General features: G+C 36.4%; 1 long non-coding RNA gene across 1 annotated transcript; it reads right to left on the reverse strand.

Moving 5' to 3' along the window:
• Nucleotides 1-6,410: 6,410 nt before the first annotated feature.
• Nucleotides 6,411-10,615, reverse strand: LOC113273538. The gene is made up of 7 exons (XR_003322463.1): nt 10,432-10,615; nt 10,208-10,282; nt 8,112-8,370; nt 7,827-8,006; nt 7,660-7,745; nt 7,147-7,589; nt 6,411-6,556 (listed from the first exon to the last, which is right to left on the reverse strand). It is a non-coding gene; the product is annotated as an uncharacterized LOC113273538 (long non-coding RNA).
• Nucleotides 10,616-15,920: the final 5,305 nt, after the last annotated feature.

Consider the following 15,920-nt stretch of genomic DNA (forward strand, 5'->3'; position numbering starts at 1 on the left):
TTATGGTTACGAGACTGCACCCTAAGTGGGGTTTTTTCGGCCGAGTGCAGTATAAGCCAAGACTTGTCAAGAATGGCAAGGTACGCTTCAAACGTCCCTGGCACTCTTGACTCAACCGTGTACCCGGCGCCTTGATCAGATCTGCACTCCTTGGGAGAGTCCTTATTACCTTAGTCTCCCAACCCAAGTCATATGCTTAAGCTGAGAATCCAAGGTGCCTCTCCCGGATGGGCTTTATTGACCCCAAATCTCCATGACTCAGGTTCCGGTGGCGGTGTAGCCTTTCCCTGAGCCATGCAACAGTACCAGGTACCCCCACCCACCTACCCCTAATATGTACTTTAGGTCTTACATTTGCCTCTTGCGAAATTTTTTCGCGAACTAGGGTGTACGCCATAAAGGTTCGCCCCTTTCTTTTATGTCATTGTTCTGTGATTATCTCTGCGAAAATTTCGCACATCATGATCTTGTTTTGATATGAATAATCTTGCAATTATTCTTTCAGAATCCATAACTTCTCAAAGCTTCTTACGGATAATATCTTTTTAAGTACAACCTGTTCCATGGTCTGTCAAGTCTATGACCAACATCTCTACCTTCTGGATCCATTAATCTATAAGCTGTTCCAACTATCTCCTTAATGATGTAAGGTCCATCCCATTTTTTCGCTAATTTTCCACCATTTTCTCGCTGATATATTGGTGTCTCTCGCAGAACTAAATCTCCTGGTTGGAATTCGCGTACTTTGACACGTTTATTATATTCTCGGGCTAATCTTCGCTGATAATTCTCCATATGTTGTAAAGCTTTTTCTCTTCTTTCTTCTAATTCATCAAGTTTATTTAAATCAAACCCGCACTAAGATTTTTCTCCCAAGCTTCTCTTTTTGTTGTCGGAATAACAACTTCTGTTGGTAACACCGCTTCAACTCCGTATGTTAAACAAAAAGGTGACATTCCAGTAGCTTCTCTTCTAGTTGTATTATAAGCCCATACTGCATTATGTACTTGTTCGCACCATGCTCTGTGATGTCCTTCCAATTTCTTCTTTAATATATCTGCAATTGTTTTGTTTGTTGCTTCTACCTGCCCATTAGCTTGTGGATACAAAGGAGTAGACTTTCCACATTTTATCTTGAATGCATTAAGTAGCATTTCTATATTCTGTCCTTCAAATTGTTTCCCATTATCAGATACCAACTGCGCAGGAATTCCGAATCTGCAAATGATATTTTCGAATATGAATGTAAAGATATCTTTGTCGCGAATATGTGTACTGCTTCACTTCTGTCCATTTTGTGAAATAATCTGTTGCGACTATTAAATATCTTCTTTGTCCAGAACCTGGTAAAATGGCCCCACAATATCTAAGCCCCACTTTCCAAAAGGCCACACACTGGTTGAAGATGATAGTGCTCCAGGTGCATGTATTTTCTTTCCATGCCGCTGACAATCTTCGCAACGTCTTGATATTTGTTTTGCATCTTCGTGCATGTATGGCCAGTAATAGCCTTGCATTTTTGCTCTATGTGCCAAAGATCTTCCCTCGCTATGATTGCCAGCATCCCCACTATGTAACATTTTTAGCACTTTTTCTCCTTCCTCTCGTGTCAAACATCTGAGTGATGGTCCATTAAAGGATTTTCGGTATAGCAACCCATCTCTTAATTCATAATTCGTTGCGCGGCTTTTTAACTTGTGTGTTTCCAATCTATTTCTTGGTGTTTCTCCTTTCGCCAAATATGCATGAAGTTCCATTCTCCAGTCTGCGATATTGTTCGTTTGTTCTTCTTCTTCTTCATTGTCTATTATCATCACATCCACTTCTTCTTCTTCTTTATTGATTGATGGTGACAGAAGTGTTTGTATTTTTATGCATCTCGCAGTTGGATCTGTCATCATGCTTGAGATGAAAGCAAAAGCGTCTGCGAGTCTGTTATCCTTTCTTGAAATGTGCCTCCATTTTATTTTTGGGATTTTCGCTGACAATTCTTCAACGAGCTTCTTGTATTTCTTCAAGGATGGTTCATTTGTAGTATACTCTCCCTTTATTTGGCGAATAACTAGCTGCGAATCACTAGTGATCCTGGCATTTTCTAGTTTCATTTCTATTGCGAATTTTAAGGCATGTATCACAGCTTCATATTCCGTTTCATTATTAGTGGATGCGAATTCCAATCTGAATGAAAAAGCCATCTTTATTCCTTCTGGCGAAATTAAAACAATTCCAACTCCATTTCCTTCTCCATTTGATGATCCATCTACCAATATCTCCCATCTATTTGGTTCTGTTAATAATCTTTTGGATCTCCGTGTTCTTCTTCTATATCCATCATTTCTTCTACTGCTTCATCTTCTTCTAAAGGAAATTCTGCCAAGAAATCTGCAACAACTTGTGATTTTGGTGAAGACAAAATTTCATATTTAATATCAAAGTGGCCTACTTGTGCATTCCATCTCTCCACTCTTCCTGATCTTTTAGAATTCTTCATCACTGATTCAATTGGTACTTTTGTTAATACCTTTATCTTGTGCGCTTGAAAATATGCGGAGCTTAAATGATGCATAAACTAATGCTAAGATTAACTTCTCAATCTTTGAGTAATTCTTCTCGGCAGTATTAAAAGTTTTGCTAATGTAATAAATGGGTTTCTCCCACTCCTGCGTCTACTCGCAATAACACACACTTAATGCATGCGACGTCGTCGCAAGATAGATCAATAATTCTTCTCCTGATTCTGCTTTTTGTAAAATAGTTGTATTCATAAGATGTTCTTTGATCCCTTGAAAAGCTTTTTCACATTCATCAGTCCATTTAAATTTCGCACCCTTCTTGAGTATATCGAAAAAATATTTGCATTTGTCTGATGATCGCGAAATGAATCTCCCCCGAAGCTAGAAGCCCATTCAACTTTGTACATCTTTTATTGTTGCTGGTGTTGGCATGTCACGAACTGCTTGAACTTTTTCTGGATCAACCTGTATTCCTTCCTTTGATACAATGTAGCCTAAAAATTTTCCCGATGCAACTCCAATAGTACACTTCTCAGGATTCAATTTAACATTATACTGCCGCATTTGTTCAAAAATCTCCCTCAGGTCTTGTACATGGTCTTTAGCTTCTTTACTCTTTACTAACATGTCATCCACGTATACTTCTAATGTTTTGTGTATCCATTTTGCGAACACTTTCTCTACCATTCTTTGGTATGTCGCTCCCGCATTTCGCAAACCAAATGGCATTTTCGTGTAACAAAATATAAACCTCTAGGGGCGAAGAAAGCAGTATGTTCTTGATCTTCTTCAGCGAGAGGTATTTGGTTATACCCTTTGTACCCATCTAAAGACGATACTCTATCATTTCCCGCTGCGGATTCCATCATTTGAGGAATATCTGGTAACGGAAAACTATCTTTGGGGCAAGCTTTGTTTAAATCGGTGAAATCTATGCAAATCCTGATTCCTTTATTTTTCTTTGGGACAATGACCATATTCGCTATCCGTTCTGGGTATTTAGCTACTCTTATGATTCCCGCATCAAGCATTTTCTGTAGTTCTTCTATTTGAGAATGGTAAGTTGTTGCAATTTTTCTTATTCTTTGTTTAAATGGTCTCACATTTTTGCTAATCTCCAACTTGTGGCATGCAATTGATGGATCTATTCCGGGTATCTCATCCATGCTTCCTGCGAAAACATCTTTATATTCTCGCAAAAGGTTAACAGTCCTTTCTTCTTATTCCACATCCATTTTGGTTCCAATTCTCAATATTAGAGGTTCTTCTATAGTCCCAACGTTTATTTCTTTTGTTGGTTCTTCGGCAGTGTAACTGGGTTTAGGTTCTCCCATTGGTGTTGGTTCTTTTATTGTTTTCACAGGTCCTTCTCCTTCTTCCGAAATTTCGTTGGGTATTCCTTTGCCTTCTTTTTCCCTTATCATATATACTCTAAATTCTTCTTATTTCTTTGCTTCCTTTGTTAACTTTCTGCGAAATTGTTTCTTTTTTGCTTGTCCTTCATAATGCTTTACTTCAATTTGATGACATAATTTCGCATTGTCAACAACTCCTCTGATTTCACCTATTCCATTTGGTGTGGGGAATTTAATACATTGATGCAACGTTGATACTACAGCTTTTATCGCATGTATCCATGGTCTTCCTAATAACATATTATATGGCGATTCCATATCCACCACGCACAGTGTTACGTGTGTTTCGATCTCTCCAAGTGGAATTCGTACCACTATTTCTCCTTTAGGTTTTGTTGTGGATTTTCCAAAGACATGAATAAAATATGTTGAACTGGACATTTCTTCATCTTTAAATCCCATTCCCCGAATGCATGATAAAATATTATATCCATTGAACTTCCTGTATCGATTAAAGTTCTGTTCAATATCCATTCTCCCGTGGATTTTGTTGTTGTCTCCTTCTCTTTTCGCGTAATAGGCACTGTAATAACCAATGGAGATGTGTGGTTCAAATTTTCTTTTGGTATTTCTGCCGCCATGAATGTAATTTTTTGCTTTTCCCAATCTTTCAAGGGTAATGTCTTTTCTACCGCCATAACCTTCCTTCCTTCAAAATTTCGTTTATGTATTCTTCCTTTGATGTTTTCATGGAATTCATTAACCATCGTTTTTGTTATCATACTACACTCCAATCTTTTGTCATCTTCATTAATTTTAATCATCTTTCTTTTAACTGGTTCACTGATTTCTTTAATCACTTTCTTGATTTGAACATTCTCAACAACAATTTTCAACTTTCGATCTTCAATTCCCTATTTCTAGCGCCATTATGTAGTTGCAGGAAATCCTGCACTACACCCCTCATATGATTTCATTATTACTCAACTCATTTTTAGATTTACACTCTTAATTTTATTGATCAATCTTTGAATATTCTTACAAGAAAAGATAAAGGAATCAAGAATGACCTCTGCTCTAGACTTTCTCTCTCCTATTTACTTGTTTCTTACTCAAAAAAGATCTATCTCCTTCCTTTACAACTGAACGACTATTTATAGGGAAATACATAATGGATGACACCTAATCTGTCCTTTATTTTCGAATATGACTTGCGACATTCTCGCAACCTTACAAATCTTAATCTCGCAAACTCTCTTCGCAGGACCATCACATCTTTCTCATGATTTTAGCTGACGTCGTTTATTATATCATTTCTGAAATTGTTCTGCGCCACTGTTGTGTTATGTTGTTGATAATTTCGCTAAGATATTATTGTTGCGAGATTCTGATCTTACACGAATGAATACAAATGCGACAAAGGGGACAAACACGAGAACACACACACGACGAGCACAACACGAAGAGTACGAAGCTGCAACGCGAGAGATAGCGACATCTTCCCAAAGCCTGGCGAATAAGATAGAATGAACAGGGATCAGCTAACAGAGATTTGCACGTGAACTCAGTTGTCTTCTACCATGATGACCGACTATATAAGGGTTCAAATAATGAAGAGAGAGGCAGGTTGAAAAGAATTCAGTCAAGAACAAGAGTAGAAAATCACCAGTAGAAAAGAGAAAAACGCTAGAGTTATCTTATCATCATCATCTTCCTTATATGTATAAATCTTTGTGATATCAATAAGAACATCATTTTTCTCCATACAAGGCTTGTGTAAAGATCATATCTAGTGTCAAGGGGTGTATAATATCATTGATGTTTGAGTTTATTTTCATGACTTAGACTTAGTGTTCTTATCACTTCTTTGGGTGTAGTTGTGGAATTTTCCGCAACTAGATTTTGGCGCTAGAAACAGGGAGGATTATCCTCACCTGCTATCTAGTAGATAGAAATCATCATCTCAGAAAACAACTGTCTATCCTCACCTACGAACATATTTCAGCTTTTAGTGTTCAGACCGAACCTGTTCAAACTAAAACCAGACTACAAAAATACTGAGTTTTAGTGACGCCAAGAAACCGTGGCAGTTGATCAAAAACCCATGGCAAAAAACAATTTGCCACGCCAGCCTCCTCGTAACAAATAGTCCAGTGGCTAAAAGTATTTGCCACGACGGTTGCCACGGTTTTTCTTTGCGTGGCTAATAATTTAAGAGCTTTTACCACGTACCGTCGTGGCTAATAATTAGTTGGATGGCACATGTGTGGTTATTAGCCACGGTGTTAGCCACAATTTTTAGGCGTGGGTTTTGCTCCAAGATCATTTTATGTAGCTGGATTTCACTGAAGCTATTTAAAAACTGAAATAACAGGACAATATTTACTTACACTACAACAATTTCAAAAAGACAATCTATTCATTAGAAAACACAAGTACTACATGTTTGTCTGATTGATTACATTCCAAAGCAAATAAAAACTTAATACTTGACCATTTTGAGTCTGATACAAGAAAACAAATAAAAACTTAATACTAAACCTTTTTGAGTCTGATAAAAGTTTCAAGAGAAATTTAAGTGAATGAACACAAAATACTTAAATTATCACAGATGGATTTCTTACTTCCAAAGTTAATTATGATATATCTTCCAACACCTTGAATATAATATCTTTCGATGAAATTAACCTGCAAAATGTAGACATCAAATCTGATATCAATGACAAATAACAGAAGAAAATATCCATGTATACAAAATTTATAGAGGCCTAATTTCTAATCCCTTCAAATATAACATGTGGTCTAAACCATTAAGAAGATACAGAAGAATCATAGGAACAACCATTCATCCAACTATAATCTCTCACGTACACCTATGGATTCAAACAAGTACAAATATCCATCAATACATTTAAGCCCATACACCTAGTTACCCATAAATCAATCCATGGCAGAAAAAAGAACAAGAAATTCAGAGTAGTCCAAAACCAGTACACCCATTTCCAAATTCCCGAATAATTCAATATGATATTGTCCACTGGTGTACGCAAATATTAAGTTGGTTGGCAAGCTATTGGCTAACGATATGCTAATGTGTGTCGTGACAGCTAAAATAAAGAATGTGTCCGCAAATATCACTATAGTCCATGATGTTAATCCAGAGTCTAACTTAACAGTTACGCCATCGTCTTTCTAATATGTTGCATCAAGGGGAACATGTTTAGAGGTTTATAAACAACTATGCACAATCATTTGTACTAATAAACAGAAAACATTACCTCAGATTCATTCTGCATATGAACCTGATCCTCGTTGTTTTGGACAACATTTGAAGAAGATTCCCCCTAAGCTTGGTTACTTTAATTGCGAACCAACACCACGAATCCGACCAGGTTTCTCAGCTCCCATGATTTTGAATACTTGTCTCCTTTCAGCTGGCCATAAGAAGTGAGTTCCAAGATTGAAACATCATTATCTGAACCATTCTCTTCTAAATCTTCCCTCTCCAAGGCTTCCATTTGAGCCTGCAATTATAATATGCAAAGTTAAAGTGAGAACAAGTTGCAACAATTTTACTAATTCTAACAGCATACAAATTAACGTATTAAAAAGCCACGAGATTTGCTTCAGCTTTAGGGTTGGAAGTTTTCCCTTATCTGGCTCTATAGGTTTTCCGATACACAGCCGCTAGACTTGTTTTCTTTTGCGTTGTCTCTTCTATCTGTTCATATATAGTATGTCAAGATCTACATAAACATTAACTATCAATATCGATTGATATTAGTTGTTACCTCGCGTGGTTCACGAATGACTTAGTAACACCATGATGAGGCACAACCAAATGCTTTCTACTTGCTTTGCCATTCTTGCTTTTTTTCTATGTTATTCAACGTTCAGAAGCTAGAAGTCACAGTTTAACATATAAACTCATAAATGATAAATCTATAAACATTCTCACCTTGAATTCAGGTGAACACCAATATATCAACATATTTGCCTACTGAGTGTCAATAACTTCGTTTGGATAACTAGCTCTGTTTTGTGCATCAGTCTTATTCTCATCGAAATGTTCCAACCTCATGTTACGTTTGTTTGCCTTCCATTTTTCATGGATTTTCTCCTCCACCCGAAAGTTGATCTCATCAGAATAATGAAAAATATTCCACCATATTCATCAGTTAAAATTCAGCAATCTTCAATCAGTTAAATAATTTAATATATTGGTTAAAGTAATTTTCTTTACCTTTATCTCTTCAATGGCTTCTTCAAGCTTCCTTATGGGGCATTTCAGACCAGTCATGAATGTCAAAAGGGAAATTTTCTCCATTTAGTGCCAGCTTTCCACAATAAGCCGAGATCTTATTTGCGTTCGGTCCAACTGGTGCACCTTGCCAAAATTCCAGTGGTACTTTCTCGCCCTTTTTCATCCTTGTACGAAAGTTCAACTTATCCCCTCCTCTTACTTTTTTGCTGCCGGAGGTTGTGGGTTGTCATCTATATTCCTGCAAGAACCACAAACAATAAGTAAGCACATCATAACGAAACAAAAAGATCACACAACGTGTGGATAAAAAACACATAATAAGAAATTAATGAAAAGTTGTACTTAAGTTTCAAAAGAACCACATAATACAAAAAGCTACAATCGCAAAACAGATTCTATTGCCATGTAACATTTACCTTGAATGAACAACTAGGAAAAACTGAAAAAAGAAAAACAACTAGCATAAACTGGACACAACTGTATGTCACGTAATTCTACAAAAAGATTTTTTAGTCGGGTAAGTTCACAAAAGCTTTTGGGAACATACTTGTGCCTTATGGCATAGCCAAGACATAAAAACAAAAATTCAACAAAAATATGTGTGTGGGGGGCTCGATATGCGTTCTGCATATCGCATTCTATATCCCTGCATATAGCCAAGACATTAAAGACTTGAATCAAATCCTTGGTATTTTTAAATCCATCCCAAAACATAATTTTGAATTTTTTTTGCAGTTACCACAGGTTGAGCATGACGTCAATAAGATTGCCAAAAAGGAAAAGAAGACTTTAACAATAATTGGTGTACATTTTCATACATTGGTAAGTTGATGCAAGCAAATAGTTATAATTAAAGAAGGAAGCACTAATAGAATACAATAAAGCTATTAATAACAATGTGGAGTTCGCAAACTGCAGACATCAAGTAGATATTCAGATGACAAACTGCAACAAAAAGATAAAAGCGACATATAAATTACTCAAAACTATGAATAGAGTCTGTAATCTTACGGTGATGCAACTTTACTGTAATTTACCTACATAGTATCCATTGGTATTCTTATTTCTATATAGCACTATGTGTACCTATAAACCACAAACAATCATGTGGTCTGAGGAGATTAGACATTCATAGTTATTAAAAGATCCAATCATTTGATCATAAAGCAGAAAAATATGCATAAAAAGAACGAAAAATCCATTGACAAAAGAAAATAGGGGTCAGTTAACCGTATTGATAATGTCCTTAACTCCTAAGATAATAAAGAAGGGAAAATAAAGGGACTGCTACACAATTAGTGACCAAAACTGAGATTTTTTCACCAAATATGCATTCAAGATGAAAAGTATTTTGTGATTCATAGACTCGGATTAACATTAACTGGAATTTTAAAACAAAAATCTAAATTTGGATCTAAAAGAATCTCTTTAAGTATCAACTCCTCCTTCCTATAGCTCTTTAATTTCTTCAATCAAGGGTCTCAAGTACACATAAATATGGTTCACTGGACTACTTGGATCATAAGTATCAGTTCGCCGTTCTTTATGCCATCTCATGTCCTTGGCAGTTTTGGAAGACATAAACAAAGGCTGAATCCTTTTAATGGGAAGTGGCGGAGTATCTTAGAAGGAGTATTAGGTCTCACTATCTTCCACCTTGAAGCCCCGCAAATAGTGCACTTGTCCATGGTTTTTCCTTTCTTTCTAGAGTGAGAATACCAAACAGAAAAGCAATTTTCATAAACTCGTGATATTTAAGCCAACAACCTACCCTCAAATAACTGGGTTCATTAGAATGGAGACTTAATACACATCCAGATGCACATCTCTTACTGAAAAAACAACATTCTCTGGGAATAACCAAAAACAGTATTTGACTAACCTAGAAAGACATGCATACTGGGTTTTGCAATTACACTTGAATTAGAAATTTCAAAAACCTAGTATATTTGATGTTATAAAGCAAGAACATTAGCTGGAATTTCAAAACAAAAATCGAACTTTGATCTAAAAGAAACTAAAAATGGATGATAATTGCAGCAGGAAACCAAGGAACAAGAAATTAAACATCTTACCAGCTTGTGCAGATAAAATCGATGATGTCCTGCAGAGGATAATGAAATTGATGATTTCCTTCTTCCAAATCTGACCTAATATCATAAAATAATCCAAATTAAAGAAGATAAATTCTAGATCAGTGTAAAATAATTGAAATCGATATGCAATTAGGTTGGTTCCTACATAAATAATTACTACTTAAAAAACCCTAGTTTCAGAAAATCAAAATAAGAAGATCTACTTTTACAAATCCCATCTTATCTGAAGTATAATCTTCTCTGTGTATACGGTTTCAAGGTATCGATTGTGTTTATAGCATCCATAATCGTAGAAAGAGGATAGTTGAGGGAGGTGGGAAGAACTGGAGGAACTGGGGAGTTATCATCAGGTGGAGATCGTGGTCTTCTGCAGGTTTACTAGTTACGACTTTGGGTTTTAAGAGAATTTCACAGCAAACAATTGCTACGGCAGTATTTGTTGACCCGAAGCAAGAGGCCCGCTATACCCACGGCCCACTCTGTCGTGAGTAGAAGATATCCGGCAGGCTTATAACGTGTAAGGCTAGACGTGTGGCAAGTTGATATCATATCGTGGAAAATGAGAGACCTATTTGCCACAGTTACCTGTATAGCGTGGAAACATGTAACATATAGCCACGGATATTTAAATTCGTGGCAATTGGGTCGTGACTAAAACTCACCTAGTGAAAAACTTGCTGATTGATTGGTGGGAACTGTTATCTTCCTAAAGTTTACGACACTCGATCCATTTTGCAGATCAAGCAGATAGTGCGCAGGAAGGCTCAAAATCTTCATCTCATTCAGAAAATTCTCTTTAAGCTAATCAAATCTCATGATGGCACAAAGAGAGAAGGAAGATGTAAAAGGAAGCAAAAGAATGGCCAAAGAATCTTCTGTCCACGGGAACATGCAATGGATCAGAAAAGATCATGAGAAAGAAAGGGGGCGAGTTGGAGTTACCATCGAACAAACAGAAGCTAGCATCACTGAAAGAGAGTACAAAAGAAGATTCGCGCAATGGAAAGAGAGGGAAAGAGCACTAATCGCAGAACGGGTGAACCTCACGGTCAAGTATGGGCGATTGTTGATAGAGATTCACAACCTGAAAAGAACGGTGCGAGAATATGAATTGGAGATAGAGTATGGGGAAAGCTGATCGCTGTCGTATGCGTCAAAAATAATTCACTTTCTCACTTAACTAAATTTAAATGAAGTATGTGGTAAGAAAGAGTTCGTTCCCACAGAGAGGCTTTTGTTGTTATGCAAATTTCAGTTTCTTAGTAACCAAGGGGGGATTTTTGTTTTAGCAAAACAATAAAAGTAATTGAAAGAAATAAAATAATTTGAATAATCAATAAAGAAGATATTGGTCACGGGATAGTATCATTCACAAACATGTATTTTCATCAATGACTAGAATTGGTATTTTAATCGCTCATTTACTAAAAGTCCTAGGATACCTTGATCGCAAGTATATCCCGCTAATTCCCTGATTTCATCACAACCACATTAAAAGATGCATAAGTGAATTCTTCCTAGAAAGAAACCTAAAGTGTAAAAGCACAATTAAGTTTAACTCCCTAAAAGCACTAAGTTCTATGGAATAAGACTAATCAAGGCAATCAAACGTGTAAAAGCACTAATTCAATTTTACCAAGGTTATGATTCACTTGTGACTAGTAGGATATATCACTACAAGCACTACCCACAATTATGCTACTTAGAATCAGGGATAAACAACTTTTTCGTATTGAAAACCCTAATATAGCTTTAGAAATGAATGCAAATCGGATTGATTCCGGAATCAACCAAACAAACAATCAAATCATATAACACTATTAATAGTGAAACATAAACAATAAATTATTGAGACCAAACTAAATCATAGATGCAAATACCATTTGTGAAATCCACTTTATCCCATAACCAATAATAGTTATTTAGATACTCATATTAATGGAGTTCGTCATAATCATTTTCATAAAATAAAGAAATGAAAAAAATATACGAAAGCAAACCCTAGTAGAATCGCGGCTCTCCAAAACTCCCAGTAGAAAAATACGTCCCCCAAAGTTGTAAAAATCTTTCCTTTTGTAGTTCCTCATAACACACCATAATCCAGTTTACCATCGTCTCTCAGCTGACCATTTCAGCAACACTGCAATAACAACATCAATAAAATCATCTATAGCTTTTTGACCCTAACATACATCTAGGCACTTCAGCAGCACCACCAAAATCACTTCAATCTCATCCATGGCAACACACTGAACCTTCATGCAGTTACTCATCAATGCAACTTCAGCTGCAACTTCTTCCTTATAATGCCAACATGACAGCAAACCCATTTCCTACAGCTGCAATGCCAACCAGTTCACAACTCAAGCCAACCTGCAATCCATTACTGCACTTTAACTCTCATTCACAATCCCTGTCGCTTCAGTTCTCAAACAAACTACCACCACTGAATAAAACCAGACTCCATCAACACTGCCAACAATTCCATTAGCATCTTCTTAACAGCAAGTTCTTCATATCCTCCTTCATCTCGTCACCAGCAGCAACAGATTTATCTCCTTTACCAAATCATCCAGTACCTTCTGTAATCAAACCAAAACCCTGGCCAATTCTCGATCAACAGCAAATCCTTCATTCTTAGCTTCAGTCGACGGCAACAACACTTTTACCTTGATGTAAACTTGAATCTGAGACATGCACATGTTTCTAATTCATCTCAAAACCCATGAACATCTGTTTTCTTTATCTGCATCTCAGAAAACCGTAACTCGATTTCAAATATCAGATCCCCAAAAGAAGTAGAGACTCTCTTCTTTTCAAACCCTAATCGATCCCAAACCACAATCGTACCCAAGATCAGACTACCAATTGTTCAGCGTCTTCTCTTCTTCTCTCATCTTCAGAATCATCATCCATCAACCCCTGAATATGTTCTTCACTATCTTGAGTTCAGTAACAAATCCTCCATTACTTCAATTGGAAACAACTTCGCCTAATTATCTCATAACCCATCGCAGATTCCTTCTTGAACTCTCTCGGAAATAACAACAGTCGTTTTCCTACTCCTCTGAGTTTGAGTTCGAACAAATGATTAAGAGAATTCAATTTCTCTTAATTTTAGGGCCTGACTGCTTGTAATAACATGTGATGGTCATTGACACCCACAGTGGATAAGGGCCACCTCTGTTGTCTGATTCTACTTCCAACTGTCAGTCTTAGAAGACTGACAATACAATTTCCTGCATAATTCTTGTTCTTAACGCCTTGGAGAGATGTGTGCTTGCTAGCTTCGAGTCCGCAAATATCCAATGTTGCCAATTGATGCCATAAGTCGTCATTCCTTCTTCTTTTGCTCGGAATGACTCTAAAGTACCTAAAAACTCAAAAGTAAACATAAAATACATAATTTACATGAAAATTCGCAAAGAAAGTATAAACAATAGATAAATATCAAGGTGTTTTAGACACCTATCAAATTCCCCCACACTTAGACTTTTCTAGTCCTCGAGAAAATTAAACGAAACTTATTCTAAAGGATACATACAACTCCCGTGAGGGTTTACTAGAGATATACCCACAAAACCTACTTTTCCAACTTAGTAGTTCTCCTAATGATAACATCCAACGCGCTAAGAATACATAGAGATTCTGCACACTAGTCATATGAAGTTAGACACATATATGAACACAATCTCATCCTTAAAAGTTGAGAGAGAAATAACCATCCCTTATCGAAAGAAATTTGGGTTCGGAGTGATCAAAAGTCTCGACTCTGCCTCACAAGAAAGGGTTTTATGATATTGCTCTCAATAATAAACAGCTTTTTATGGGTCACACATGTGTCCAGGTAGGAATGAAGAGAGAATCATGTGACACGTTGAATGGTAGGAAGGCAAAAACCCTCCGAATTGTTTTGAAAACCCACATCTTTTGTTCATTTTGAAAACCCTTTTTTTTGATGATCTCTAAGAAAGTAAATCAACCACTTAACGAAGGTGGGAATATGCTTACTTACCTCGTTATCCGTTCGACGTGCAGTTAGCACCACTCTCACAGCATCCATAGAAACGTCTTCGGTCTTCAATCATTGTCTTCGTCTTCGGTCTTCAACTAGTGATGATAACTCTTGAACTTCGTAGAATCTTGACAATGTGATTCTTTCCTCTAATTCCTTGTTGTTTGAAACTCCATTATAAATATTTCGTCTTCCATTGGCTTTATTGAATGAATACAAAACCAAAAACGAACTAAACAAACCAAATATGATGCAATGAATATTTTTTTTTCTTTTCTTTTTTTAACATGGGACCTAGCATTATGATGACCATGTCCCAATTTTTTTTTTTTGAACATGCAAGATAAATAAAGTAAATACAAAAACAAACAAAATATTAAAACTAATGATGGACCTAATAAACTTTTCTATTGTCTCTCTTTTTTTTAACAAGGGACCTAGCATAATTATGACCATGTCCCAATTTTTTTTTTTTGAGACAAGAGAAAATAAAATACAAATTAACAAATGAGAATAAAGATAAAATAAAAATGCAAGTACAAAGGCCATGGTGTAAGTACTTTACCGCTCGATTTTTCACAACTTGTATGTCTCGATATCATAAACTTTTTGAATTCTCATCTTGATAATATTCGCTCTTGTACAATAGTCTTCAACTTGTAAAAATTCTGCTCCTTGTCTTGTTGCTATACTTGAATCTGAAATCTGCTCATTTCTCTATTGTTGCTTGTAAACCTTGAACGTCTTCAACTTTCCTTCGAATTTGTGATGCTCCTCTTGTTGATGATGATGGTGTATCTATGGACTTGTTGGTGTAGAGAGAGATAAAGTGGATGGTGTTAACTGCGAACAAGATTACAAGTGGTGTGTAAGTTAGCAATTCGAAGTCACCATCATGATTGATAAAATAGCACTCAAGAGATCAAAATAGTGCTTCTATTGGTGGGAGGTTGGGTAGCTCACCATTCTACCCGGAGTTTACGTACGGTAACACACACTCTAAAATCACATATTTAGACAGGTACAAAGAAGTGAAGGTCGGTGCCTCTCATAATGTAACATGGGTAGTCTCCACTATAGGGGACCACTACTCTAATACCGAATTCAGTCTGCACCTCATTTTCCACTGAGATGGTTAAATCCAACTTTAACTCTCATACAAGTAAGAAACTCGATCATGTTCTCTGTCATCTCTAAGTTCAGTCACTCTTATGAGAATCTCGATGTAATCTTGGCGACATGTATACTATGTGACTCTAAACTAACTACAAGTTGGAGTTTTTAATTCACTAATTTACACAAACGTTGAAAAAATTAAAATGCAAATGCTTAACTATCCCCCCACACTTAAACTTTACATTGTCCTCAATGTAAATTGAGTCATCCAAAGTAAGTCAAGGTGGGAAATTCTAACATGACAAGTGACAAGAAATTAGAAAAAATAAAAACAAAACAAGACAAGATATAAATAAAATAAGATAAGAAATACTCATCCGATGGGTTGCCTCCCATTTAGCGCTTGGTTTAAAGTCGTCAGCCCGTCTATCTCCTTGCTTTCTGCGCCTTAGCCAGCTTCCAACACATTATGAAAATCTGATTGAATGGTACTTGGGTGTTTCCTCACCCCAAAGATGTTGAAGTGTATGACTTCTTCATCAAACTCCATAGTCAAGGTGC

This window comes from Papaver somniferum, chromosome 4, assembly GCF_003573695.1.
Source record: "Papaver somniferum cultivar HN1 chromosome 4, ASM357369v1, whole genome shotgun sequence".
NCBI lineage: Eukaryota > Viridiplantae > Streptophyta > Magnoliopsida > Ranunculales > Papaveraceae > Papaver > Papaver somniferum.